Genomic DNA, 27,718 nt, shown 5'->3' on the forward strand with positions numbered 1-27,718 from the left:
GAATACAGGCTGGAGGCCTACTGGGATGCTAACATGAGACCTGGTGACAGGAAACTGTATCACCAATTTAGAGTGGGTACCCCTCCATTAAAATCTTTTACGGCATAATGGGGTGATGGAGATACAAAATGCATTATGTGTTTATCCCATGAGGAGTCTATATTACATGTATTGTTTTGCATGCCCAGCCTATAAGGGACCCCGCAACAAATGGCTCAAGCCGATCTGTCTAAATATTGGCACAAGATCATGCCAAACAGCACTGTGTATTTTAAAGACAGATACAAGGGAACGTGTAGACATAGCTATGGCTAAAATCTTGAGCTGGACATGGGCCCTAAGAAGGAGTAGCCTGGCTGCAAATGTAGACCTCTCTTTGCACTACTTAAGTGACCATGATTATGGTATCAAGTATTCCTTTTTCTCATGGTTACTGTGGGTATATTGTTTTATGTGGCTCCCTTTTGATACAATTTGACTTGAAGCGAATATCAATGTTATTATTATTGCTTTTATTATAAGTAATTTTATCCATAATTGTATTTTATAAGTGTGGCACACTTCCTTTATATATGTGTATTTTATATGTGTCTTTTATGATTGCAACAATATCGAATAAAGACGAAATTGATTCCCTTAGTACATGTTCCAAGCATGTTCTAAATGCAAACTGTGCATTTAGGGGATGCTACTACTATAGGCATGTGCAAAAATGAACAAAAATGCTTTTTTCAAAGTGCCATATAGCGCAGAAATGCCCCTAAGGCATGTGTGCCCTTTACATGTGCACATTTCTTGATTTTCGGGTGCTTCAGGGGGGGTCTAAGCCCCCAGGCACCCTTGGTATTGCATTATCTAATTTACGATTACCAATAAGGTGATCACAAATTAGGTAATGCAAAACCATTCACACCTTTGGGCCTTTATGCCCATAGGAACAAATGAAGTAATATTACCTAATAGCGATTGCTAATTTTTAGGAATCGCTATTAGGTAATCGCTATTTTCTTACATACCATTTTGCATTCCTTAAAAAGCGATTACCAAAAATTCACTTTTTAAGGAATGCAAAATGGAGTTTTCATACATGTGGCCCACAATGGCTTACAGAGAGCTTACAGAGAGCTAACCTAATTATAAAGCAACCAAATATTGTAAGAGTGAGGTAACACAGTGAAGTGTAGGAACAAGGATAGCAGGAAGGATGGAGCAGAGGTTGAGAGGCGAGAAGGGTACAGTCAATGAATGAGAGGGAGAGAGATGAGGATGAGTGTTGAGTTAGGCGTAGAGGAAGGGAGAGTTTACAGAGTGAAGGTAAGGGATGTGTGCTGCTAAGATGCATGGGATGCAAATCAAAATGAGGTGAGATGTTGGGTTGTCATTCAAGGGGATCGGGTGAGGAGCAAGGGCACGGTCATAGGGAAGGTGCCAGAAACCCAGCGATGACAAGAAAAGATGATATACTTGAGGAGAAAGACCTGATGGGATTTTGTAGGGTGAGGGAAGCAGGGAATCTTTTGACTAAGGTTTGGTCACTGGAGTTTACACTATGGTGGGGGCCGCTCAAAGAGGTGGGTTGTTGCACACCCCCAGTTTTGAGCACTTGTTGATCTTGATTCACTGCATCTTGAACTCTACGGCAACCTGGGAGTCTGCGAATAACATTTCACATCAAATAGTGGTAACAGGAGCTGATCAACACGTGAATGATGCCTACATCACCCAGTTACTGATCAGGGGAGGCTGGGTGTCTCTACTCTATGTAGTTATGGTATAAACTCTGCCAGAAAGCTAGCACTGTCTCGAGCTAGACTCATAAAAGAGAAAACATAGCGTTGCTGATAAAACAATAGGATGCTGGGGTCTCACTTCTAGTTCAGGAGAGACTCTGTGTATGCACCTTTATTATGAATGCATTAACCCTACACTGTAGGGCTAATTTGCATTGTGTTAATCTCATTCAATTAGTTGCACCACATGGCGACCTGATCAATACCTGCTAATAACAAACATGATCCACAAAAGTATGGTACAAGCATCATTCACCCTACAAAAAATAAAGTGCATTGAATACAACCTCGAATCTTAGAGAACACTACGCCCCAAAACGCATACTCTACATGCATGCACAAACCATCATAAAATAAGAAAATAGGTGATCGGCTCTCGAGCAACCTATCCCTCGTTTACTTTGTTTACAAGAGTGCAGAGGTCATTCCCAAACTTGCAGCTCGCGGACCAGTTCTTGCAGTAAAAGAAGGAGCAATGTCTGTTTTATGTGATCCTGGGTTGTGTAGCCCATAGATGTCAGTTAACAATATTGTGGTATACTCAAAGGGCATATGCTCAAGCCCTGTTTTACCCTCCAGTATACCATAGGTGATCTGCAAACAAAGATGTAATAACATGTCAAGAGCATTTGCAGACTTTCTGTACCACGCAGATTTGCCAAATACACCCCACAATCAAAGGTTGTCCACCATTTATTGTTCATGTTGCCGGTGCATTCGGTAGAAGAGACTGAGGGCTATATGTATCAAAGGGTTTTACCCATTCTGTGTCTATGGGAAAATGTGTTCATACATATGGCCCTGAGTGCTTACAGGGGTACCAAACACTGAATCTACTTTTCGACTACAGGCTTCGCTAGGTATGTTTTAATCTGCCTTTCAGATATTCAAGAAACAGGCCAGAGCCTAAAAGTACAAACCCTGTTCTGTAGGTTTGATCAGTGCTTCATTTGAGCTAGTAGTTCGCTCCGGAACTTAATTGTCAACTTTGGTGTGCTTAGCAAAGTACTCAAGTGTACTAAACATGGTCATCTTTGAATCAGAACAGAAATGTAAACCTTGAACGTACCATACTTCTTTGACCTTTTTTTCAAACTAAGAGGGCCTGATACAGACTACAAGGTTATTTTTCTAATTATACATTTTCTGCATTCGCCACAAAATCCATCATCTGGTGCATTATGTGTAGATGTTGACAAAGAAAAAAGTTTGTTTAGCTCAAACTGATCAAAAGCTACTAAAAACGCAGGAGCTCAGAGGCCTCTATCGGCACTATTGTGCCACCAGAACATCACTTTTTTTACGCTCCGGTGGCACAATGTGCCTCTGGCATATTTATAAGACCACGTAAAGCCACTTTATATGACTTTTCATGGCCTTATAAATATGTGCCCCCTTTCACACAGAAAACTGCATGAAAAGGGTGGTCCATAGATATCGTTGGGGGGGTTCCCAGCAACAACCATGCCTTTTTGACACTGCCCCAAATTTGTGAAAAATCGTAAGCCTGAGAGCAGCGCCAAATACGTACACCTACCCAGCAGCCACGGTCCGTGCAGGTAACAGCGTTGGGGCGGTGGGGCCAAGTAAGGGGGTTTTTGATGGACGATGCCGAGGAAAATGTAAAAAATAATTCATATTCCCTTATATTCGTCACTCGAAATCACCCCTTACCAGTCCCGCCGCCCCACCACTGTTACCTGCACGGACCACGGCTGTTCCCCAGGGGAGGCGTAAGGGAGGCACAATGAGGAGAAATATCTTTATTTCTCCTAGTTTTTCCTATTTCAGAAAAAGCCTCTTGTGATTGTTTTTGTGCAGGAAGGTTTACCTTCCTGCACAACAATAAACATTCCCACAACTCATGCACCCTTGCACCATAGTGCAAAGGTGCCTATGTTGGCGCACGGTAGCCCATTGTGCACCGGCACAGGGGAGAAGGACATGAATGCGCCATATATAACAGATACGGCACATTCCTGCCCTTTTCTTTTGCCGTAGGGCAGTGCAGCAGCAATGCCTGCTGGGCTGCCCTATGGCAAAAAACACATAAGTAAGGCCCGTAGTGTCGTTTTACCTCTCAGTGGAAAGCCCTTCACAAAAGTTGACTAGTCATCTTTCAGTTGCTTACTGGTGCATTTGGTGGTTGTTAACTCCTTCGCTGCGGCGTCTATTCCGCCGCAGCATTAACGGTCGCGGGCGGGCGCGCGGCTCACCCGCGCTGGTGACAGAACCGTTCCGTCACGGCTCGCGGGTGAGCTCTGCTTGTGACAGAACGGTTCCGTCACGGCCCCGCCCGCTTAATTAAACCCGCCGCGCAGGCGCGAAATCAGCGCCGCGCAGGCGTGGTGGCCGGGCCGTGACGGAACCGTTCCGTCACCAGCACAGCCCACCCGAGGGGCATGACGGAACGGTTCCGTCAGCAGCGTCGAACAGGCTAAAGAGGTATTATTGAGGTGAAGTATTTTTCCATACAGTGATACCATGAGTAAAAATGATGAAATAATTAATACTAACAGAAAATGTGGAGCATTATGCCGCATCATTTCCAATATTTCACTGCATAAAATAATCCCATTCTGTTGCATAAATCTAGAGGCCCTGCAACCTACTCCAAGCCCTCATAACTTTTGTCCTCCTTGACTCATGTTCAACAAATTCAGCGCGAGACTTTTTATTACACCCTATAAAAATCATTGGAAAGGTTGGTGTAGATTGATCACAATGGTGTAGACGCTGAAAATAAATGTCTATATATTGTCCTAAATCTTTGTTATTTGTGATAGATATTTTTTTGTTTGCAAAGCCTAGAAGCACACCCTATAGCAGACCAGGGGACTGCATCAGAATTGGATGTTTTGTCGCCATTTCGCCACGGAGGCAGTCAAACAGCGCTGAGAGCATAAACGCGAGATAATAAAAATAAATATTAGTGTCTAATGAGATAGCGCATAATGATGATAGCTTCATCGGTCTTGTAATGAGTTAATGCTGGGTTCATAAATAGACGTCGGAAGCTTGTCCCCCCGCCAGCTGTTCCCGCTCCGTGACCCCTAAGTAAACGAGCTTTTCTGAAGCATCTTTAATGCTAATGAATTTGAAATTAACAACCATGATTATGTTCCAACACCACCTGAAGATAATAGGAAAGGTGCTGCGGCAGAAAATGAAAGCCTTGTAAACGCTGCTCGCGAATCAAAAGATGTAATTGATTACCGTTGCGCATTTTACCCGTTTAAGGGCCACTAATCACCGGAGAAGGAGCCTGCCGGGGGCGTGCCCTCTCCCCGCGGAGCCGGGGTTCAGCGCGCGTAGAACCAGCTGATGCTGACGGCCGTAAAATTGCTCAACCCTCCCTGACTGGAAAGCTGCTCGCGAGAGGGCCTTGGTGCAGACGGAGTTGGCTGCCAGCCTGGTGTGGCAGATCTGAATCTAATGAACATGGAAATTAATTATTATTATTTTGCATACCCCACGCGAGCCTTTATAGAAGCTTTAAATGTAGGTAAAAGATGTTGCGTTTATTGGCACACTAGACATGCATGGCGCACGTCACAAATTTGATTTGAGCGCTCATGAGCAACGAAACTGGAATCAAACCCTGATAGTTTGCTAATGTGATTTCACTTCAGAGTACTCACTAACTGGGGGCATATTTACAAGGAGATATTGCCCCCAGAATGACACTTTTAGCGATGTTCTGGTGGCGATATGCCCTTCTCCATATTTACATAGTGGTGTTAAGCCACTTTTTGTGCCTTAATGCCGCCTTGTAAGTAAGGGCCCTTTACATGTATCACTTAGATTGAAAAGGGCCTGCAATGGGTGTTGCTGTGGGTGGTCCGCCCCAACACCCATTGCTTTAGGACACTGCCCCAGATTTACAAGGTGTAAATTTGAGGCAGCGCCAAAAACTAACACCATGCAAGAGCAGGTATTACAATGGCGATCCGAGGAGAAAATCTTTTATTTCTCCTTGTTTTTGCATTTTCTATGTGTGCTGCAGAGAAGCACACTTAGAAAGAGCAAAATGCCATTAAGGATTGTTTATATGCAGGAAGGTGTCCCTTCCTGCACATAAGCAATCATTAAATATTGACAATTAGCTACTTCTACTTGTGCTGCATTCGGCAGCACACATAGAAGTAACAAATCACTATTAGTGATTGTTTATGTGCGGGAAGGCACACCTTCCTGCACACAAATAATCATTCCCTGCAATGCAGGCACCCTTGCACATTGGTGCAAGGGTGCCTGCGTTGCACTAGGCAGCTAATTTTGCACCAGCGCTCGGGCAAACACAGGTGTGCGTCATGTTCTTGTGAATACAGGAAAGGAGTTGGCCTAACGGCTAGGGCGGTCGACTTCAAATCTGGAGAACCAGGTTCAAGTCTCGACAATGACTGAACATCCTGTTATTCTGGGCAAATAACTGAATCTCCCCGTGCCTAACAAAAGAAATGTGTCCTCATGTAATGCAACTGGTGCTATGTTAAGTGCTCTGATACACGATAACTTCGGGTCAAGTTTGCGCTATGTAAAACTCCGTAAAAAAAAAAAAATCAGCGCCTCCCTGTGTTTTGAAAATGTGTGGCACTACCAAATTTGGCGTAGCTCAGCGCTTGGACATTTTCTTGTGAACATTCCCCCTGGTGTGGTGAATCAGCTGGTTTCCAATTTTCATAACTTCTCCCGCTCATTAAAGACCCGAGGGAAGTAGCTAAGCAAAGCCATCAAAAGAAGGTGGTGGAGTGGCCAATGGTCAGGTATTTCTACGGGCCACAGGCTCTATTTACCAGGCTAAAACCTGCATCCTCCTGAGTCTACAACCATGGACAGATCTTGCCCTCCTTACTAAAAGATCATCCCAGACTCTCCTCCTAATCCTCTCACTCCATGTCCATGGTGATTGACGTGTGAGGGGGAGGGGATGTGCCATGGGACACACCCACTCTCCTCTCAAACCAGAAATACTCCTATATACTCAATCTGAAGTAGCAGGAAGATAGACAATTGGAAATAGGAGGAAGGGTGACATTATGTTTCTTGGGGAACTCACGTATGTTGTATCCCTGATGTAAGCGCTCATATTAAGTGTACCCAGTAGCTTGAGCCCCCAAATTGGATATGTCCTTCCTCTGCATCCAATCAGAAACTGTGTTAAGGAAAAGTGTCTGTGTAAACATTTAGTGCATAAAAGGGAGTTCGGGAATAGATTGACTCCATCCGGTATGTTTCTAAAGTGTTCCTTGAAGATGTGTGCGAAGGGAACACATTCACAAAATATTTTCCTATTCACTGTGGACGTGTTTGCTGCCAACCCCTTATTATGAATTGACTAGAAAAATTCCAAGTATTTCCATTTCATAATTACCATTACTAGGAGTCTATTTAATTCTCGGGAAAGGGGATAAATGGTTCCCATTAGGCCTGGGCAATATTTCCATTACGCCGGCATACTCTTGAGTAATTTCTTTATGGTTCAGTCCTGCTAGAGAGGGATTCTTCCTATCTGACATCCCCTTCCACTGTTTGGTCCTCTAGAAATGACCATTTCAAGGAGGTGTCCTGAGACAAAAAACCATTACAATCAGGAGTCTTCTCAGTGGTGGCTAGTAGGGGACAGGGGTGGTAAGACGGGGGTTGAAAACAATAAAATATTTTAATAAAAGCACTTAACTCTTCTGCCGTCTCTCCTCTGTAATCTTTCCGCTTCTCTTCCTGACTCCGATTACGGAAGCATGAAGCACACAGGCTCCAATAATCCAATCATGATGCTACTGTCACCATGACGGAAGCATTGTGATTCGTCTGACAACAGCGGTTTGGTGTTCAGATAGGGAATTGGGGCCTGTGCATAATCTCCAATCAGGCTGTGGAATACAGCTGATGGATAACTTGCAAAGTGCGCATGACTATTTGGCTGGGCTAAGACGGCCGGCTAAACTGTTATGCACAGTTATTGTGCATGAACCACTCCTCCTGGCTGTGACACCAACCTTGCCCCTGTAGCTACGGAAGATAAAATTATAATAACATTATTATCATTACATTTTTCCCTTTTCCAATGTTCTGAGAGCAGTGGGGTGACGCTTCTCTGCCTTAGCAGAGAAGCCGCCTCTGAGTCCTCTTTTCCAATATGTTGCTCCTATTTCATGGATATACCTGGAAGTCAGTGGCCTCATACTAATACTGTGGCCTCAATGATCTTTGTATCCAGTACAAATCTCAGAAAAATTGCGACCAGAGATTCAGCGCAACACCAGCAGATCCACAACAGGTGGAAGCATTTACTCTAGCCATATTTACAAACTTCTGCTCTGCTGTTCATTTCTTTGGTGCACTATCAGGCCCCAAGGAGCATTTGCGCCCTCCAATTAAACCTCTGTTGATGGCTTCTACTCTAATGCTGGGACACCCTGTTTGGATACACCCCATAGCCATTTTGTGATGATTCTCCAGAAATCTCACATGTTGCCGTTGGTGCAGTACTCAATGTCTTCTGCACATTTCTCAAGTCGACTTTTGAAAATGTCGTTTTATTTTGACAGAGGCAAGGGAAAAGGTTATGGTCTCTTTTCAGCATGCCCCATTGATTGAGCCTTTTCCTATGACTCAACACGTTGGCATGAATAATGCCCTCTTTTGGTCAGACACTAATGTCCGTCAAACGGCCACAATTGTGCACATTGCTGAAAACAATTATAGCCGGGCAGATAATCTCCATCCTTCATGTTAGACTTGTGCTGATTTGGACTATTCCTACAGCCCGCCTACTGAGGAGGTTGTCTCTTTTATAGAGGTTGACCCCCAAAAGAGCTGGGGTACACTGTTGATGAGTTGAAGATCAGCTTGCTTTCTTACCATTTAACGAGGCCTTTTTCTATCCAGATCAACCTTCATTGTTCATCCATCACATGCCATGATTCAGGTCCTGAAGGTCAAACCTCTATTTCCTCCTTATCCGTACATCATGCCCCTTTAGGACCTGCATTTGCTTCTCACTTTTTTGATTATTTTGGCTTATGAGCCCTAGCGCATCTATTCACTAACACTCCTTACATGGAAGGTGGATTTTCTGGTTGCTGTCACTTCAGCTCTGTGTCCAGACCAGCAGCAGCCGGCACAGGTGAGCGCAGTGAGGCGGGGTATGGTGCAGCTAGGGGTGAAATCGACAGACGATGGAATAAGTACTATTTATTTATTTAATTATACCTATTCTGTTGTCTATCGACTTACCCCTTACACCTCGCCCTGCCCCACTGTGTTTACCTGTGCCAGCCGCGGCTGGTCGAGACTCCTTCGGTTCATGCTCCAGTCAACATATTCTTTTCAGACAAGCTGGTGCTTCAGATGAGGGAATTGTTTTGGCTTAAGGTAGTGGCTCTGTTTCAAATTGTACAGGCGATACCCGTGCTAACATTCTTCTGTCCTCTGCATCTAGCCAAGGAGGCAGAGAAGTTGCATCGCAAGGATCCTCAGCATGGCCTAAGCTTTCGCATATACAAAAATCAGATCCATCATATCAATTACTGTTAGAAGTCCCAATATCCCTGGCTAAGGTAGGCACTGCAAGCCAAGCAGGGACCGCAAGCCCCAACGTTAGGGAAAAGAATGGTCGCCTCAAGAGATAGCCCCTACTCCACCCCCTCGGTAGCTTGGCACGATCAGCCAGGCTTTTCTTCAAGGCTTAATGTGTAAAGTATTTGCAATTACGCTCACAGCAATCCAATGATGACACCACAAATAGACTCTACACGAGTTTCACAAAAAAACAAGTGTATTTTTATAAAACGATATACGATGCGAGCACACAATACTAAACCAACATATGTGTCGGGGTATGTTCCCCCTAGCCTATTATTATTGAGCTAAACTAAACAACCCTACATAATCCTAATGTCGTAATATGCAGTTCAATATGCAACCGGCAGGTCCTTCACAACATAAGAATAATGCAGATCGTAATAAGGTTATCTGACAATTTGTACTGTCACTGTAATGCAATGCATAAAGCAACAACGTGGTAAACTGTTATGCCCCCGTAATGCAAGGCGTTCGGTCCCCCTTCTGGTACTCTAGTGGGAAAAAGCAATGCAACGTGTGATACAGTTATCAGGCAATTCGTTATGCGAAACTAATGCTATGTGGAACATGGCAGTTCGGTATGCAAAACAAATGCAATGTATAATACTAGAATCCAACAGATAGTAGTGCAGGATTCAGACAAGGCGCAACACATCTATCAGGCAGTTAGTTATGCAAACCCAGTGCACTGCGTAACACACTCACCAGGCAGTTTGTTAGGTAAACTAATACAATGGGCAATACAACCAAACGTTGTGCAGAAATAAAGCAATGCATTACGCAATCATCAGACACTCTGCTACGTAGAAGTTCTACAATGCGTAAGTTACTCCTGCACTGTTCATGGTGCCTCCGGGGTCTCTTTGCCACTCGTGCTGGCTGGTGGTTAGTCTACGGCCACACTTGCCCCCCCACATGTGTAAACTAGAACACGGTAACTGCAGCTTCGCACTCAGGCTCCAGTGCTCCCACTCTCTGCACACAGGCCTCAATCCGAACCGAAGCAGAGGCTCACACTGCTGAAGAGATAGAGAGGCCAAGAGCGTCTCCCTCCGTGCCTACGCCCCTCCCCAGGAGTCGACACACATTACTTGTGGGGCACAAATCCACTCTCCTCTCCTCGGGCCTCCGATGCAATCTCTGACTTTCCGGGCAATGGGAAGATCCCCAGCTGCACACTACACCCGTACTCAGAGTCACCAAGACTCACAGGAACTTCGAGTGCACGTTAACCAGACAACTCCTCACAAGGGTCTCAGGCTACGCACGCCTCACGCCCGCAGCATCGCTGAGACACACTTGATCTTCTTGGGCCCACGATCACAAGGCACACCTTGCAAAGATCTCAGGTAGTAGAAAGCACACACCCTCCACATTGCTGAGACACACTTTATCCTCTGGTGCCCCCGATCACAGGGTCCTTCTTTCGCAGGTCGTAGGCAGTAGAAGGTACACACACACAGCATAGCTTGAGACAAACTTTATCTTCCGATGCCTCCTATCACAGGGCACCTCCAGCGAGGGTCTCAGGCTGCAAACAGTACACGCACACAGCGTCGCTGAGACTTACTTGGCTCCTCGATACACACATTCACAGGATGATCCTCTCGCAGGACTCAGGCTAGACAGAGCTCGCGCACACCGCGTATCTGAGTCTTGTTTGGAACTCCCGGTGCCCAAGCATAACTTCCGAAGGTCTCAGGCTAGACAGAGCACATGCACCCACAGCGTATCTGAGAGTCTTCTCTGGAAACTTTTGTGTTCCTGTGTTTCCAAACAGGGAGCCAGCCCACCTCAGGCCCTTGGGGATAGTTACTTCACATATATCAACAAAAGGAGAGGTAGGGAGTGGTTTAAGACACTCTTATTCCCCGGTTATGTTCAGTAAGCAAAAAAAGAAGTGTTATATGGTTTAAACGAAAACACATGAAGGAGCAACAACAGAAGGGGAAAAACAGCCACATTCAGGACGTTTTTAGGACAGCCCTCACTCACCACCTGGTGATGACATGCTTCATCATTGGGCCCCACTGAAGAGGCCGAATGCCTCTTCAGTGTGCTTCGACGCCAGATCTACTGTGGAGCAGGATATGTGAGTTTTAGGCGTGCAGTGAAAAATAGTGGTGAGGGGATTAAAAATGTCTTTAGTGTATCAAGAAATGATTTATTAGGCGATCACTTAGGACATGTTATTAAAATTAAGTGTAGGAAAGTAGTCCACAAATTAATTGTGTGGTTATTTCCTTAATTGTCAGTCTTCCTGGTTTCGGTGGGGATCCATCGGAAGATCTTTCCGAGCATGTGCAGGATGTTGAAACATGAAGATGAGACAGCGTTGACTTGTCTGGTCATCGAGAGGGAGGAGTCCAGGATGAAGCCCAGGTTGCGTGTGTGGTCAGTTGGTTTGGGTGCGCTAGGGGGCCACCAGGAGTCGTCCCAGGCAGAGGGTGATGATCCAAGGATGAGGACTTCCGTCTTGTCTGAGTTCAGTTTCAGGCGGCTGTTCATCATCCACTGCTACGTCTTTCATCCCTTCGTGTAGGTTGGTTCTGGCGGTGGCTGGGTCGTTGGTTAGGGAGAAGATCAGCGGGGTGTCGTCTGTGTAGGAGATGATGTTGAGGTTGTGTTGGCGTGCGATGGCTGTGAGGGGGCTCATGTAGACGTTGAAGAGGGTGGGGCTGAGTGATGATCCTTGTGGTACGCAGCAGATGACTTCGGTGGCCTCGGATCTGAACGGGGGGAGGCGGACTCTCTGGGTTCTTCCGGTGAGGAACGAGATGATCCACTCTAGTGCCTTCTCTTGGATTCCGATGTTGATGAGGCGCTGCACTAGGGTGCGGTGGCAGACAGTATCGACGCTGCGGAGAGGTCCAGGAGGATGAGGGCCGCTGTTTTCCCCGTTGTCGAGCAGGGCTCGGCTGTCATCAGTGGCTGCGATGAGGGCAGTCTCGGTGCTGTGGTTGGCTCGAAAGCCGGACTGCGAGTGGTTGAGGGAGACGTTCGTCCCGAGGAAGGCGGCAAGCTGTCTGTTGACGGTCTTCTCGATGACTTTGGCAGGAAACGGGAGGAGCGAGATGGGGCGGTAGTTCTTGAGGTCGGTGGGGTCTGCTGATGGTTTCTTCAGGAGGGTGCTGAGTTCGGCATGCTTCCTGCTCTCCGGGAAGGTGGCGGTGTTAAATGAGCAGTTGATGATGTCCCGGAGTTGGGGTGCGATGACAGGGTCGGCCTTGTTGAAGACGTGGTGGGGGCATGGGTCAGTTGGTGATCCGGAGTGGATGGTGTTCATCGTGTGGATGGTGTCTTCGGTGCTGACTGAGGTCCAGGCGCGGAGGGTGGTGGTGGGGGGCGTTGGTTCGGTGGTTGGGTGTGTGGTCTGTGCGCCGAAGCTGTTGTGTATGTCTGCGATTTTGCTGTGGAAGAACGAGGCGAGTGAGTCGCAGAGGTCTTGTGAGGGAGTGATATCGTTGTTTCCGGCGCTGGGGTTGGAGAGCTCTTTGACGATGCTGAAGAGTTCCTTTCTGTTGTGTGCGTTGTTGTCTAGTCGTTCCTTGAATGCTGTCTTCTTGGTGGTGTGGATCAGCTGGTGATGTTTGCGGGTGGCGTGCTTGAGGGCGGTCATGTTGTCTGTAGTCGTTGAACCACGAGGCTTTCTTGCTGCCGGGCCTGCTGGGATGGTTTTTCAGAGGTACGAGGTCGTCAGCGCAGTTGGTGATCCACTGTGTGAGGTTGTTGGCTGCTTGGTTGGGGTCCTTTGAGCTGGCGTGAGGGTTCTGGTTCAGTGATGTGGTGAGCTGGTCGGTGGTGATCTTGTTCAAGCTCCTGCGGGGAACCTGTTGCGGGTGGTGGTGAGTCGTGGTCCTTCTGAAGCTGAAGTGGACGCAGCTGTGGTCTGTCCAGTGGAGTCCGGTGGAGTGGCTGAAGGAGATGTACTTGCTGGAGGAGAAGACTGGGTCAAGTGTGTGTCCGGCGTAGTGGGTGGGGGTGTTCACCAGTTGCTTGAGTCCGAGGTTGGCGAGGTGGTCCAGCAGGGTGGTGGTGTTGTTGCCGTTGTTCTCCAGGTGGAAGTTGAGGTCCCTTGGGAGGATGTAGTCAGCGGAGGGGAGGGCGTGTGGGCTGATGAAGTCGGTGATGTATTCGCTGAATTGTGTGCGGGGTCCTGGGGGTCTGTAGATGAGGGTGCCTCTGAGTGTGGTCTTGGGGTCGGTGTGTATCTGGAAGTGAAGATGTTTTGCGGCTGTGAGGGTGTCATCGGAGTTGGTCGTGATGCGGATGGTGTTCTTGTGGACGATGACGATGCCTCCTCCTGTTTGGTTCACGCGGTCCCTCCGGGTGATCTTCTATCCGTCCGGGATGGCGATGGCGATGTCGGGCGCTGAGGAGGCGTTCATCCAAGTTTCCGTGAGGAAGGTGACGTCTGGAGATGTGGTGTCGAGCAGGTTCCATAGTTCCACGGCATGTCTGTGAACGGAGAGGGTGTTGAGCAGGATGCACTTCAGGTGGTTGCTGCTGGTGCTCGGCTTGGCGGGTGCGGTGCAGGTCCGGATGCAGGAGAACTTGCAGGATTGGCAGGTGAAGGGTCCGTGGGTGCGTCTTGGGGTGGCTCAGTAGCAGCCGGGGATCCTGCCGGTGTTGAGAGCGTTGAGGGTGGCAGCGTCATACGTTTGGCGGGTGGGCTGGCATCTGCGGGGGCCAGGGGGTCTGGCACTGGGCGCGGTCCAGGCGCGGACGGGCGTAGACGGGCTTGCCTTTGGCACGCCTTTGGCGCACCATTGGCGCGCACGCTGCGCGTACGTGCGGACTCTGCCATAAATGGAGAGTGGGGGGGCAGGGCGAGGGAGGAGCAGCTGGGAGGGGGGAGCGGGGTGGCGAGTGGGGAGGGGAGCGGTACGGTAATGCTGGAGGAAATGGGGGTGGGGCAGCGGGGGAGCAGCGGCAGGGAGCGGGGAGCAGGGTGGAGCAGCGGGAGAAAAACGGCGGTAGAGGCACAAAAAAAACAATCAGGGGCACAACAGTGGACGAGAAAAAACAAATTACTGGCACAACAGTGGAGAACGAGATCAGGGGCACAACAGTTGATGAGAGAAACAATTAGTGGCACAACAGTGGAGAGCGATATCAGGGGCATAACAGTTGACGAGAGAAAGCAATTACTGGCATAACAGTGGAGAACGAGATCAGGGGCACAACAGTGAGGCAGATACCATACTGGCAGCGGCGGCAGCAACGGAGACCGGGCACACTCAGGATGGGCCACGCGGCGGGTGGAGCGACCGGCTCTGACCAGATCAGGTCACAGCTCCCTGCCTCGCGGTCACCACCTTATGTATCCAGTGGGAGGGAGGAGCAGGTGGTGGCGGGAGCGGGGTGGTGAGTGGGGAGGGGAGGGGTGCAGTGATGCTGGAGGAAACGGGAGTGGGGCCGTGGGGGAGCAGCGGCAGAGAGCGGGGAGCGGGGTGGAGCAGCGGGAGAAAAACGGCGGTAGAGGCACAAAAAACAATCAGGGGCACAACAGTGGACGAGAAAAAACAAATTACTGGCACAACAGTGGAGAACGAGATCAGGGGCACAACAGTTGACGAGAGAAACAATTACTGGCACAACAGTGGAGAGCGATATCAGGGGCACAACAGTTGACGAGAGAAAACAATTACTGGCACAACAGTGGAGAACGAAATCAGGGGCACAACAGTGAGGCAGATACAATACTGGCAGCGGTGGCAGCAACGGAGACCGGGCACACTCAGGATGGGCCACGCGGCGGGTGGAGCGACCGGCTCTGACCAGGTCAAGTCAGGTCTACTCTTTGAAGACACACAAAACAGATGGGAACTTCAGTCAGCACACAGATTGTCATCGTATATGGCATCATACTCAGGGGAGGACTCGGAGGCGTGGTTGGACTGATCCGTTGGTGCTATTGAATTGTTATTTGTTTTATGGTTCTAGTCTGCCACGTGAGTAGGATTCATAAGATCAGTAACAGCAGGAAGGTAGAGCACCTACTCGGAACAGCATTAGTGCAGGTGACTAACCTATTCTTCTTCAAGATTAAATCAGAAAATGAATGGTCCTCCAATGACATCTTGTATACTACTGTTGTTTGTACAATGTTGGTTGGTAGGTTTCAGAAAGATTTTGCGGATGTAATTTCTTACATGGAAGTAACACAACCATGTCCATATCAGTAAACCAAGATATTCCTAATCCAGAAAATCAGAATCACTCTCAGAAGTGACATGTGTTGCAGAATAGGCCAGAATATGGATGATAACACTGGACGAAATTCCCACTCTGGGGCAGCTGTCATCTGTCAACAAAAGTAAAAATCAAGGCCTCCAAGGCAACCACGGACTACCTCAATCACCATTTGTCTCATCTTTTTAAGAAACCTCTGGTGTTCGAAAAGGGAGAAGGCTGAGAAGAGGGCTAGTCTGATAAAGAACATCTAAGACAAACACAGACAGGGCTGGACTGGCTGTAGCAGGCATCGGGCGTTACCCCGGGAGGCTGGAAGGGTGTGGCCGGTTTTGCAGTAGTGGGGGCCTGTTTTGTTACTGGGTGGCCTGTTTTGCTGTGGTGCTGCAATATCAGCCTTCAGTAAAAAACAAAGCAACGCCACAGGGCTTCACACTTGCACACACCCAGCCCCCATGGGGCCTGGTCCGACAAAATTGGTAAGTCTGCTACGGGTTCCCAGTCCAGTCAACCCCCGAGAGTTAGCTGCTGTTAGTAGCAAACATGCTGGGGAATATGCAGGTAGATAATGAGCACCGCTGTCAATTTTCAGAGAAAGCAAGTCAATATTTGTCTTATCAAACTAATAAGTAGGACTGCTGTATTAGAAATGAGCAGGTCAAGAGTGGTAACGGTACTAATTTGGAGAAAGATGAAGCATCTCATCAGTTTTATACAAAGCTGTGTGCACAGGAATCTTCCGACTCCAAATCTGAAACTGATAGTTTTAAAAAAGCGCAAATCTTCCCAAATGACTGATGTTGAGTTAGACGCAACCTCGCTTCAGAAGTTTCATGTGTACTTTAGAGCCAACCAAATGATACACTGTCAGGTTCAGATGCCCTACTGCACACAATGATGTGGCAACAAATTGGAGACCATTATGCCGGGTTTGTAGAGAAGTGCCCAAAATCTAGGTCATACCCCCTCATGGCGGACTATGGCATTTTATCAGTTTTCCTGGAGAATAATGAAGATCCAATTGCACGGTCCTCCTACCTACCACCTTTTGCCAAACTGAATTTGGAGTCAGATTTATGTTAAGGTTTGATGGAATCATATCTTGGATGAGACCTGTTGTGCGGCAGGCCTGGGGACGCCAGGCTGCTGATGCTTGCGCAGTGGGCCTTGCGCTGGGGCAGGAGCGCTGATGCCACACACAGAGACCACACAGTTGGCTTGGGTCGGAAGTGACGACCACGAGCGGCCGCACCCCATTTATTATCGCCCCGCAGGCCACGCCTGGCCTGCGGATGTAGTGGGTGGGTGAGTGTTGGCGACTAGACTGCCAACCATTACAATACTTGCAGATTCATAGGGCTTTTTAGTAAGTCGCAAAACAGACAACAATTGTGTATTTTTTTTGTTGTGTGGGTGTTTCCAGAACACATAGCAAACCTTTCGCTACAGTACTGATTGACACAAAAAAGTATTTGAATTTGGTAACTGCAGCACTTAAAATTAAAAATCCTTGCACAAATTGTTTCTGCAGAGCAAGAATTGTATACCACTCTTTGCCTACTTTGGCCATCATTATCAGTGGCCCAGTATTCCCACTTTGGCCCAAAAAAAGTGGAATTTTGGCTACAGTCTGATTATGTGTGGTGTGGTTTCAACACTCTCAGCGCTCCAAGAGACAGTAACACTACATAATTCTGCACCAGGAACAAGTCCTTCAAGTCATAACTGTAGGAAATCGACCTCAGGAAAATGCTTGGAACTACAATTTCAAATTTAGAAATTGATGCAGCAACCGCGATTCCCACATTTTATGTTCTGTTCCACAGGAGAGTTCAGACAACCCAATTGTGATCCCGGCTAATACCACGGATTAGAATACCAATACCAATAGTATTGATAATGCCAGGTGCCACATTTTTGCCCAGGAATACTGGGGTATATGCAACGGGGTCTTTTGCCCTACATCAACTGGTTGGACCACTGGTGCAAATTGGAAACGGAACTGGGTAGGATGGCCCCATCACTATTCTTTTTGGCATTGAGAGTGGTGCAGAAAGAGGGCAAGAGCTGAAGAAACTAGTTTTCCATTTGATGGCTTTGGCAAAACATATAATTTGTAGGAAATGGATGGATGTCCAAACCCTCAAGGTGTGTGTGCCCCCTAAAGGCTGTCTTGTGGAAGAAAACTAGTGGATATGACTACTCCTTGGGGACAAACAGTCAAACTTTTGGCAACCTATGACAGATGCAATAACACTTTGCCGAGTTTAGATCTTGCATAAAAAACGGCTATCCAATGATGACACCATTTGGAAGCTTATGGAGTTCCTCCAGAGGTCCATCTGTAAGACCTCGTCCGAATGCCTTATGGGGCTGTTTCTAATGCACTAATAAAATATATGGCTAGAGGTATGCCAACTCAGATAGACTTAAGGTAAACTTGGCCGACTTTAAGACTAATATCTCTTTATTAAAGGTGATGTGGGAAAAAAATAAAAATAAAAACAAAATAACTACTGTTCATATTCTGACGAATATTCTCAAAAAGTTTATAAGCAGCGGAGACACAGCACTTGGAGGCTTATCCAGATCTCCGAATGCGTTATGGTGCTGTTTCCAATGCACTAATAACATATAAGGCTGGAGGGAGGCCAACTCAGATAGAGTTAAGATAAGTTTGGACGACTTTAAGGCTAATATGTTTTTAAAGGTGATGAGGTAAAAAAAATAATAATATCAACCACTGTTCATATTCTGACGGATATTTTCAAACATTTTTGAAGTAGCAGAGACATAACGCTTGGCGGCTTATCCAGGTCTAATTTTAAGTATTAGTACCGAACAACATGATACCATGACAGTTTTTGTTGGTTCTTGCAGATGGTGGTTGGATACACGTTGCTTCCAACATGTGGGATTTAGTAGCCCCCAATAATCCTCATGGGTGCCTGTACAGATTCAACTCACCAAGGCTCATCTGAAGGGTACTAAGCGGACGTGCTAGTTGTGGTATGAGGTTCCGAGAGAGTGCTGCTTCCTGGAATTTACAGGAGAAACCCCAGTATGGCAGAATGTCACATTAGCAGTATTATAGACACCAGCAGATTGGGTTTTATTGAAGCTACATTTGGGAACAATAGATCTGAACAAAGATGATACCACTATTAAGTCATTTGTTTGTGCTTACGGAGGAGAAAAATAACAGAATTATGTTTCTACAATACAAGCAGATTATTACATACCTTAAAACACTGCCTCTTTTAGGATTTGTTTTCAATGTTGGACTGTTGGAAATATTGTTTTTTTATTCCGTAGTATGGAAAAGTAAATAGTGACAAAATATAAAATGGTAATAACTGAAAGTTGTTACTATTTTATGTTTCTGCTTCTCGCACTACGAGAAAGCAGTGAGGCGACGCTCCTCCGCCGCAGAGGAGTAGCCGCCCCTGGATTCACAAATGTATTTTTCGTAATCAATTTTAAATACAAGTCAGGACACTACAGTTCCTTTCCCACCTCTCTTCTCCGTCTTCTCATTTTAAGCCTTGTCCTCACTGCTTCTAAGCTGTGTAAAACCATCTTGCTCCCTCTCCTCAGGTGATTCTTGGCTTTACTCTGCTAGATAATTTCTTATAATACCTTTTATAGTTGTACTTCTTTCTTTCTCCCTCCCAATGTTATCTCTTTCAGTACTCATGACTGGATGCTGTGGTTTACCCTCTAACAATTTCAGCGGAAACTTTTATTACATTGTTCAACTTTGGTGGGGTTTTTTTTGCAGTTGTTTTTTTGCAGTTTTAACATTGTGCAAGCTCGGACCAAGGGCATTACAGCACTTTACATGTGCACCAGAAAACATTACATGATGTCACATTTCTTTTTTCTTTTTTAGGGAGCACAAGATTACAGGGCGCATTTATGAGCCCCTTTGTGTCACTCTTGTACCAGGCAAAGATGCAAATGAAAAAATTAAATTTACAAAGCCTTGCAAGGCCACCTTGTGTGGCATCATAAATCTTGCGTAATGAAAAACAGCAGAAATCACTGCATTGCATTGCTCTGTACCAGGGAGGCGTTTTTATGGGTGTTGCGTGGAAGTACGCAAGCAACACAGTGGAGAAAACAACCTAGGCGGAGTTTATAGATTGCCTACACAGTGGTTACAGGACAAAAACTCAGGGAGGACAGTTTCCAAAAAGGAGTTATACTTTTTTTATATTGAATAAATTTATTATTAAGAAAAACAATGTAAAAAAACATATATCTGGAAGCGAATTAAATTTACATTTCGAAATTATAAATCACAATAAAAAACACATATTGATTCCTTTCACAAAAAATTGAAAAGGGTGGTGTGTCAAGTTGTGTGTCGACGCGTTTCGGCGGCCAGCGCCTTTCTCAAGACAGAAGACAACTTTCTACAGCTGAAAGCAGCTTGCGGAACCGATATGTTCGTTCTATTTCAGGTCTTTAGAAATTAGAGGAATCACACAGCAAAGGCGACGGAATTCTAATTTCGACAGTATTGTAATTCGTATGTGCAGCTGGTACCAATATATGTTCTTTAGCTCAAAGCCTGGTAAAAGGATAAACCTGGTATTAAAAACAAAGTTGCATCGCCTCCACGGGATATGACGAGTTAAAAAAGGGGCCTCAAGGTTTATAGGCAGTACCTCATTATATGAATCACTATTCCTTAAACGTAAGCAGGTGAGAACTGCTGGGGTCGATCTGATTAATATGGTTATCGGGTTGTTCGATTCACAGTCTGGTCTAATTTCTAAAGACCTGAAATAGAACGAACATATCGGTTCCGCAAGCTGCTTTCAGCTGTAGAAAGTTGTCTTCTGTCTTGAGAAAGGCGCTGGCCGCCGAAACGCTTCGACACACAACTTGACACACCACCCTTTTCAATTTTTTGTGAAAGGAATCAATATGTGTTTTTTATTGTGATTTATATTTTCGAAATGTAAATTTATTTCGCTTCCAGATATATGTTTTTTTACATTGTTTTTCTTAATAATAAATGTATTCAATATAAAAAAAGTATAACTCCTTTTTGGAAACTGTCCTCCCTGAGTTTTTGTCCTGTAACCACTGTGTAGGCAATCTATAAACTCCGCCTAGGTTGTTTTCTCCACTGTGTATTTTCCCTGACCTAGGGGTGCATGTTTCTATCTGCTTATGCAGGGAGCCCTTGTTTGATACAAGTGAGTACGCAAGCAACATCCATGGATTTTCACACATTCACAGATTTACAGTACAGGTAAACCAAGGAATGTGCCAAAAAGATACACCTCCCCAGGAGAGGCATAACGAGGACAAATATATTTATTTCTCCAGGTTTTTTACCCTGCAGCACACATAGAAAGAGGGAAAAGCCTCTCATGATTGTTTTAGTGCAGGAAGGTGCTTGCACAAAAATAATCCTGCATGCAACGCAGGTGGTGCAAAGGTGCCTGTGTTGACGCTAGGCTGCCCATTGTGCACCAGTGCAGGGTAAATGACAGGAATGTGCTGAATTAACTTAAATATGATGCATTCTTGCCCTTTCCCAGTGACACAGCGCAGCAAGATGACTTGCTGCGCTGTGCCACCTTTTCATGAATATGACCCTAAGTGACTTGTCCAGAATGAATTCCAGGATGTTGAGCTGAGGCCAGGACTAAAACCTTGTTACCCAGTTCCAAAGTTGGCAGCTCTGATCACTAGGCCACATCCCCTCTCCTTGTTCTCTGATCCATGTGAGAGCTGCAGTCATCACAGATGTTGTTATGTTTATCACTTAAATACCTCTCAGTTAAGTAACACTTTATAAAAATGCAAAATAAAAAGAATAAATAAAAGGGGTGCACATGATATCAAATCAAAAATTTTAAAAGTACGTATCTACAAATGTATTCCTACATTCAAATCTAGTACAAGAATCAAATTAGTCTGCATCAGCCTGTTTTGAAGCTGATAAACCGCCATAATCATTTAGTATATTTTTCCATAAAAATTAGTTCTGTGCTAAGAATAAGCAAAAAGCCTGAAGCTCCGCACAATAACACATTTTTTGGATATTCAGCATTTTGCAGGTTTTCTTCAACTTTACCTTTGGGAGATTACTTAATACAGAGCATTTTCTGCAAGAACCAATCTCCTACGGGTGTCTTAGACTTCTTTTTACGTGACGCATTCCCTTGTGTGAACATGTCTTACAAGATACCTGTAAATCACATTCCGTGCCAAAAGTTAAGGGCCTGATTTCAATGGCCATCGCTGCGGGCAGGTGACCGCCCTTCATGATGTTGGCAGTCCCACCTGCCCCATTATGATATGACTGCCGTGCTGGTGGTTGCAAAACGCCTTTTTCTACTGAAGCTTCTGTTGCGGCCCGAAAAGGGCTGCAGCACAAGCCAGCAGAAAAATGCACTTTTCAAACATCCATGCACACGCACATGTGGTGCCTGGCACACGGTACATGCATGTTTGGGGGTACCACATGTGCCCCATGGCCACTTAGCAGTGGCCCACGTGGACGGGGGCCCTGCTTGGGGCCCCCAAATCCTTTGTAACAGCCTGTTCATGACAGCGGGACTGCCATGAAAAGGCTGTGGGAAATGGACATCCTAATCACTATGGCAGTGCCTGGGCAGACACTGCCTCCATTGTAGGGATTAGTGTCCGACCTCTGCCCCTACGCCTATCGAAGGTGGCGGTCTGTCCTCCAGACTGCTGCGATCTGACCGTCCACATCGTAATGCCGCATTCTGACTGATGGCCTGGATGTTGGTGGGACCGCCACCGACAGCCTGCTGGTGGCAGTTCAACCAACATCAAAATGAGCCCCTAAGGCTCATGCAATTTTACAAAGGTTCCAAGAAGTTTTGTGAAATTTTATAGAACCGAAATTACACAATTGTACTCATCGCTAATAAAGATCAGTTGGATTTTCAGTGTGCCACTTTCTGACTGCAGAAAACAATATACTTAAAATAAACAGTGCATGAAATCTGTCATTTAGTCTATGAAGAATAGGAAAGAATATGTTTCTCTGTGTTAAGGTTATTGTGAAAATGCGATTTGTTTCCCTAATATGACAGTCAATCACCTCTTGTTAAAGTACAATTCAATTAATTTTGTATAGAGTCTTAACCAACCTATGTCCGTATGCTTGTGTACTGGAGAAGGGAAGCTGGTCGAGGCTCAGAAGAAGCAGATTATGATCGTTTTGCAAATTGGCCAAGTAACTGACAGAACTTTCAGTTTTTCTGTAAGAATTTCACATTCTGATCCCAAACAACTGGAATAATGTAAATTTTTTTACTGCAAAATACAGAATTAGTCTGTAAATTGGAAGTCAGACAACTGTATCCAATCACAAAGATACAAACGATTAGATAAAGACTAAAGGCACTGGAAAAGGTGTAACGTAACCCACATTATGAGTGGTCTGGTATTCCAGTTTTGGTAGGAAATCGGATATATCTGGACCAAAATCAGTTTGTCCATGGTGCGGTTTTACCACCCCCTGTATTCCCAGCTGCAGCAGCCCCACATGTAAATTCATTACTCGAGGACTTTGTCCGCCTTAAATGTACGGAATTGCGGGTTCACATGGGGTAAGCAGTGCTGTATATGTTAGCAAAAGACACACAAACAATGTTATGCCCAGTTTCATATAGTTCTACAGTGGATCGACTTGCGATCCACAATACTACTGAGCGTGTAATTTCTAATACTCTTGGTAATCATCATAGATAGATCTGCGCATGAAAATAGCTCAAAAAGGAATACTCCAAAGCATACAATTGAAAAGTTTCTGTTTCCCGCAACAAATCTATATATTAAAAAAAATTAAAGATCAGTTATGATTATAAAAAAAAACGCCCCCCCCCCGAAATGTACTAGTTATGGTTAGCTTTGCAAAAGAGCTGCAATCATAACTTACTTGCCAAATGTATGATTGTTTAAATGAATTTCAGAGGTTTTTAGGACTTGCAACCTATCAATGCGCGCATGCACATTTAGCGGAGCGAGAATTCAAGTGCTCAAAATGCTCGTCAAACCAAGGGCTTTTTGGTGCGGTTTTCTTTGAGTTCACGTGAATGACGTGACCAAAAAAGCATGCGCATCAGCCTCCCTCCCTCCCTCCTAATTGCATTTTTTCATGCCCGCACAGCACATCAAAGGGCTTCTCCCAGCGTGTGCTGTGCGGCTTCTCCTCCCCTAATTATTCATGGCTGGCCGGTGGCCGGGCGTACTTTCAGTTTCCCGGCCGCTCTTGTTTTCAGATGTTACTCTGCTCTTTGTTGAGGAAGAGATGCTGGTGTTATTCATTAACATCTCACGCAACAGCCTGCATCTCCTCTGCTCTAGGATATCAAACACTTCCTCCATCTAATGTTGCCTAATTCTGCCTTTTGTTTCAGGATTCAATCTCTTTTTCTGTGTTCTGTGTCACTTTATTTATTTCTTGTACCCTCATTCTGACTCTCTTGACCCTCCCTCAGCTCTCTCCTTATTTGTTTATTTATAACGTTTTATCCATCCAGCGCTCTGGAGCATCTGTTGGAGGCACACGGAAGAAATTGACATAAGATAGGTGGCTATACTCTGACATTATGCAGTCACTTGAATTTATCACACATTGTGTACAGGCATGAGTACATGTGTGCGCCACTCGTTCTCTGGGAGACCTCTGTATTCTGCTGGCTGGCACTCTGGGCAGATGCAGCTTGTGTGAGAGCTGGAGGCCGAACGGGCACTTTCAGCTGGGTTTACTTACACCACTCATGGCACTGTCTCGAAGACCTTGAGGTGGGCATGGAGGGGGCCAAGTGTCCAACATATGAGACCCAGGGACGGAAATAGCAGCAATTAACACAGGCATTAGATGTCACTGGACAGTACTTCAGTCACACTGCAGATGGTCAGTGCATGTAACTGAGTTGCTGAAAGTGCTGCAGAGACATGTTGATACCTAGCGAAAATGAATATTGGGAGTCGGGGTGAAATTTGGTCTAATACGCAGGCTTTTTTCCAGGACACAGCTGAAGCATTGCTAGGAGATGCAAACTCATAAGAATTGTTTTACAAAATGACCACCAACGTGTGAGCTCCTTATGTGTGCACAATGACTGCTTGATATATTTTCTGTATGTCTAAATTTGCTAAAAATACATACTCAGTATCCTTATGTTAAAATTTGACCATTTGAACAACTACCTAGGACAATATGTTGACAGAAAATACTGAGAAGATATTGCTGTGTTATATAGTTAAATTAGTATGTCTGCCTAATAGGAGCAACCTTGGACCATCAATGGCAGTCTTTGGCAAACAGCTACCTAATTTCTTTTATTTTTAAAGGGCAAATGCTGTAATATTATATCCATGACGTTCACACAAAATATCCCACTGACAGATACCGCTTGACGCGTGCCTTTTCGGCCCCCCCCTCTTTTCAGTACTTGTTTGAAGACTGAGCTGCAACAAGAATCGCCGAGTCCCACCCTCTGCGCGAGCCAGCCAGGACGATCCATTCACAGAGGGGGGTTTACTTTCTAGGAGGTGAGCCCCGAGGTGTGGGTGGGGAGCGCGCGCAGGCTCCAGCAACGATTCTTTCAACTTTATTGATGAGGAGGACCTGCAACAACGACAACAAATCCAAAGGGATCTCACATTAGGAAACTCATTTAGGGAGGTCTCGAGATTCTGGCGCGCGGTGAGTCATGCAAGGAAAGTACTGTAACTTTGCGAAAAAGTTTGTCGCCCTTTGCATGCCAGCTCCTTTACTAAAAATCTATGCATATTTATTTGTATGTAAAAGACATGTTACGGTTCTAGGTCCTTACATTTTCTGCATAACAAGTAAGAGTTTTCATCATGTGTTTTGGATTAAAATGTGTTTTTTTTTGTGTTTCTGAATCACGCAATATATTAGACATTTTTCCTTTCAGTTTTTCAGTTAAAAATGGAAGCAGCAGTTCCGGACTTGAGCAGCTTGGCTGCTTTTTGTTCTCTGCTTGTTTTGAATGTTGCATGGAGTCAGTAAAAGGGACACGTTGCCTTCAGTGCCTTGTGCATTAAATATACATGCATTTTAGTTGCTCCTATATAATGTGGCTGCAGAAAGAAGCAACCTGGAGCTGGCTGCATCTGAGGTTGCCCTGGAGCCTTGTAAAGCTGTTGGTAACAAACATGCTCATCTTTCCAAATGTGTGCGCCCTCTTTTGTCCCTGACAAGCTTTTGGATACCAACTGGCTTTGAAGACTGTACAGTAATTAGTTACTTAAATAGTATAACATATCAGTTTATAGCATAGCAAAGTAACAGACCGTCAGAGCTTCATATTTGAATGTAGCATAACCTAGCCGAATACTGTATAGCATGACATGAGGTTAAGCAAAGCATGGCATAAATAAGTAGTTACGTTACGATAATATACGGTCACCTAACCTAATATAGTGTAGTGTTCTAACATAAGACAACATGACATCTTATAGCAGGATGGTGTAACAGATGAGAATGATGTAACACCATGGCATGGCATAACTGCTTACTTAAGATGACATATATTGGGGCCTGATATAGCATAGCATGGCATATCAATATAACATAACACAGCATCACATAACCTGACAAAGCCATTAACTATTTCAGGCGGCTCAAGGGGGTCTTAGAAGTCAAAAAACCTTTCTTCTCGAAACTCCTAGATTCAAAACATTGGCTGTTCAGAAGCCATCTTTCTCCGGAGTAGCCACTGTTGCCCTGAACTCTTTACCTCCAGTGCTTAATTTGTGCTGGTGCTCAGCACCAGCATTTAAATCCTAACACTACCATTTTTTAATGACAGTCCACTAAATGGTGTTTGTCTGCCTGTTTTCAGGAGACTACATCTATTTGGCAACGCGATATTTAGCAAGGCAGTGGGTGGTGCAAGCTGCAGTTACATCCTTGGCGACACCCTGGGCCCTGGCTCTATTTTTTTTAATCAAGCACTTTTTACCTCCCAATCTCAGAACATTGAGCCCCTCTTAATGTTTTACATTCAACTCAAGACTCACCTTTTTCTGACATTTCCTAGGCTAAGATCTTTAAAGCAACCTTTTGTGTTTTGGAAATCCTATCCCTTGCTCCATGGAATACCAACATTTTAATATAGTTGTAGTGTAAAGCCTCCTCATATCAACCGGTGCTATATAAACGGATCAGTAAAATATGAATATGCTCTAACTGAATGGGGCACAACAGCAAAGAATGACTTCACAACATAGTTTAACATAAAAGGGTGTAGCAAGGCATGACACAATAGCTCGGTTCATCATAACAAAGCGTAATAGCTTAACACGGTATAGCATGTTTTTCATAGATGTATTATTGAAAAAAAGCAAACCGTTTTCTCGCTGGTCCTTTTAAAAAATATTAGTGTAGATTTCATGCTAGCCACGCCTATTTGCTTTGTCATCTCTAGCTTTCTGTGTTTTTTTTTTATAATAATGGCAGCTCTTTAGGCAACGTCACCTGCAGATAATTACCCGGCCATCTGCTGAGGCAATCAGCAGCGCTGCTCTCGAAGAATAACACGGGGTCCATAGCAGGGCCACGCGACCGGTCCGGCGCGCTCTCCTCCCTGCTACCGGGGGCCAAGACAGGCAGGGATATCCTTAAATTGCACAGCCAAGGAAACTCCTGGGCAAATGTGGTCAGGGGATAAACAAGGGCACGGCGAAAACATGGCAACAGTCACCGCATGCAAAACTCGATTGCTGTTTAATTTCCTACCCCACCACCATACATGCATACAACCACTCACACATACAACCACTCACACATACAACCACTCACACATACAACCACTCACACATACAGCAACTCACACATACAACCACTCACACATACAACCACCCATACATACAACCACTCACACATACAACCACTCACACATACAACCACCCACACATACAACCACTCACACATACAACCACTCAAACAACTACACACACAACCACACACACACAAACACACACATCTGTCGCCCTCACTCTATCTATTCCCCTCACTCTATCTATCTATTGCCCTCACTCTATCTCTCTATCGCACTCACTCTCTATCAATCTATCTATCTATCGCCCTCACTCTATCTATCGCCCTCACT

Source organism: Lissotriton vulgaris, chromosome 11, assembly GCF_964263255.1.
Source record: "Lissotriton vulgaris chromosome 11, aLisVul1.2, whole genome shotgun sequence".
Lineage (NCBI taxonomy): Eukaryota > Metazoa > Chordata > Amphibia > Caudata > Salamandridae > Lissotriton > Lissotriton vulgaris.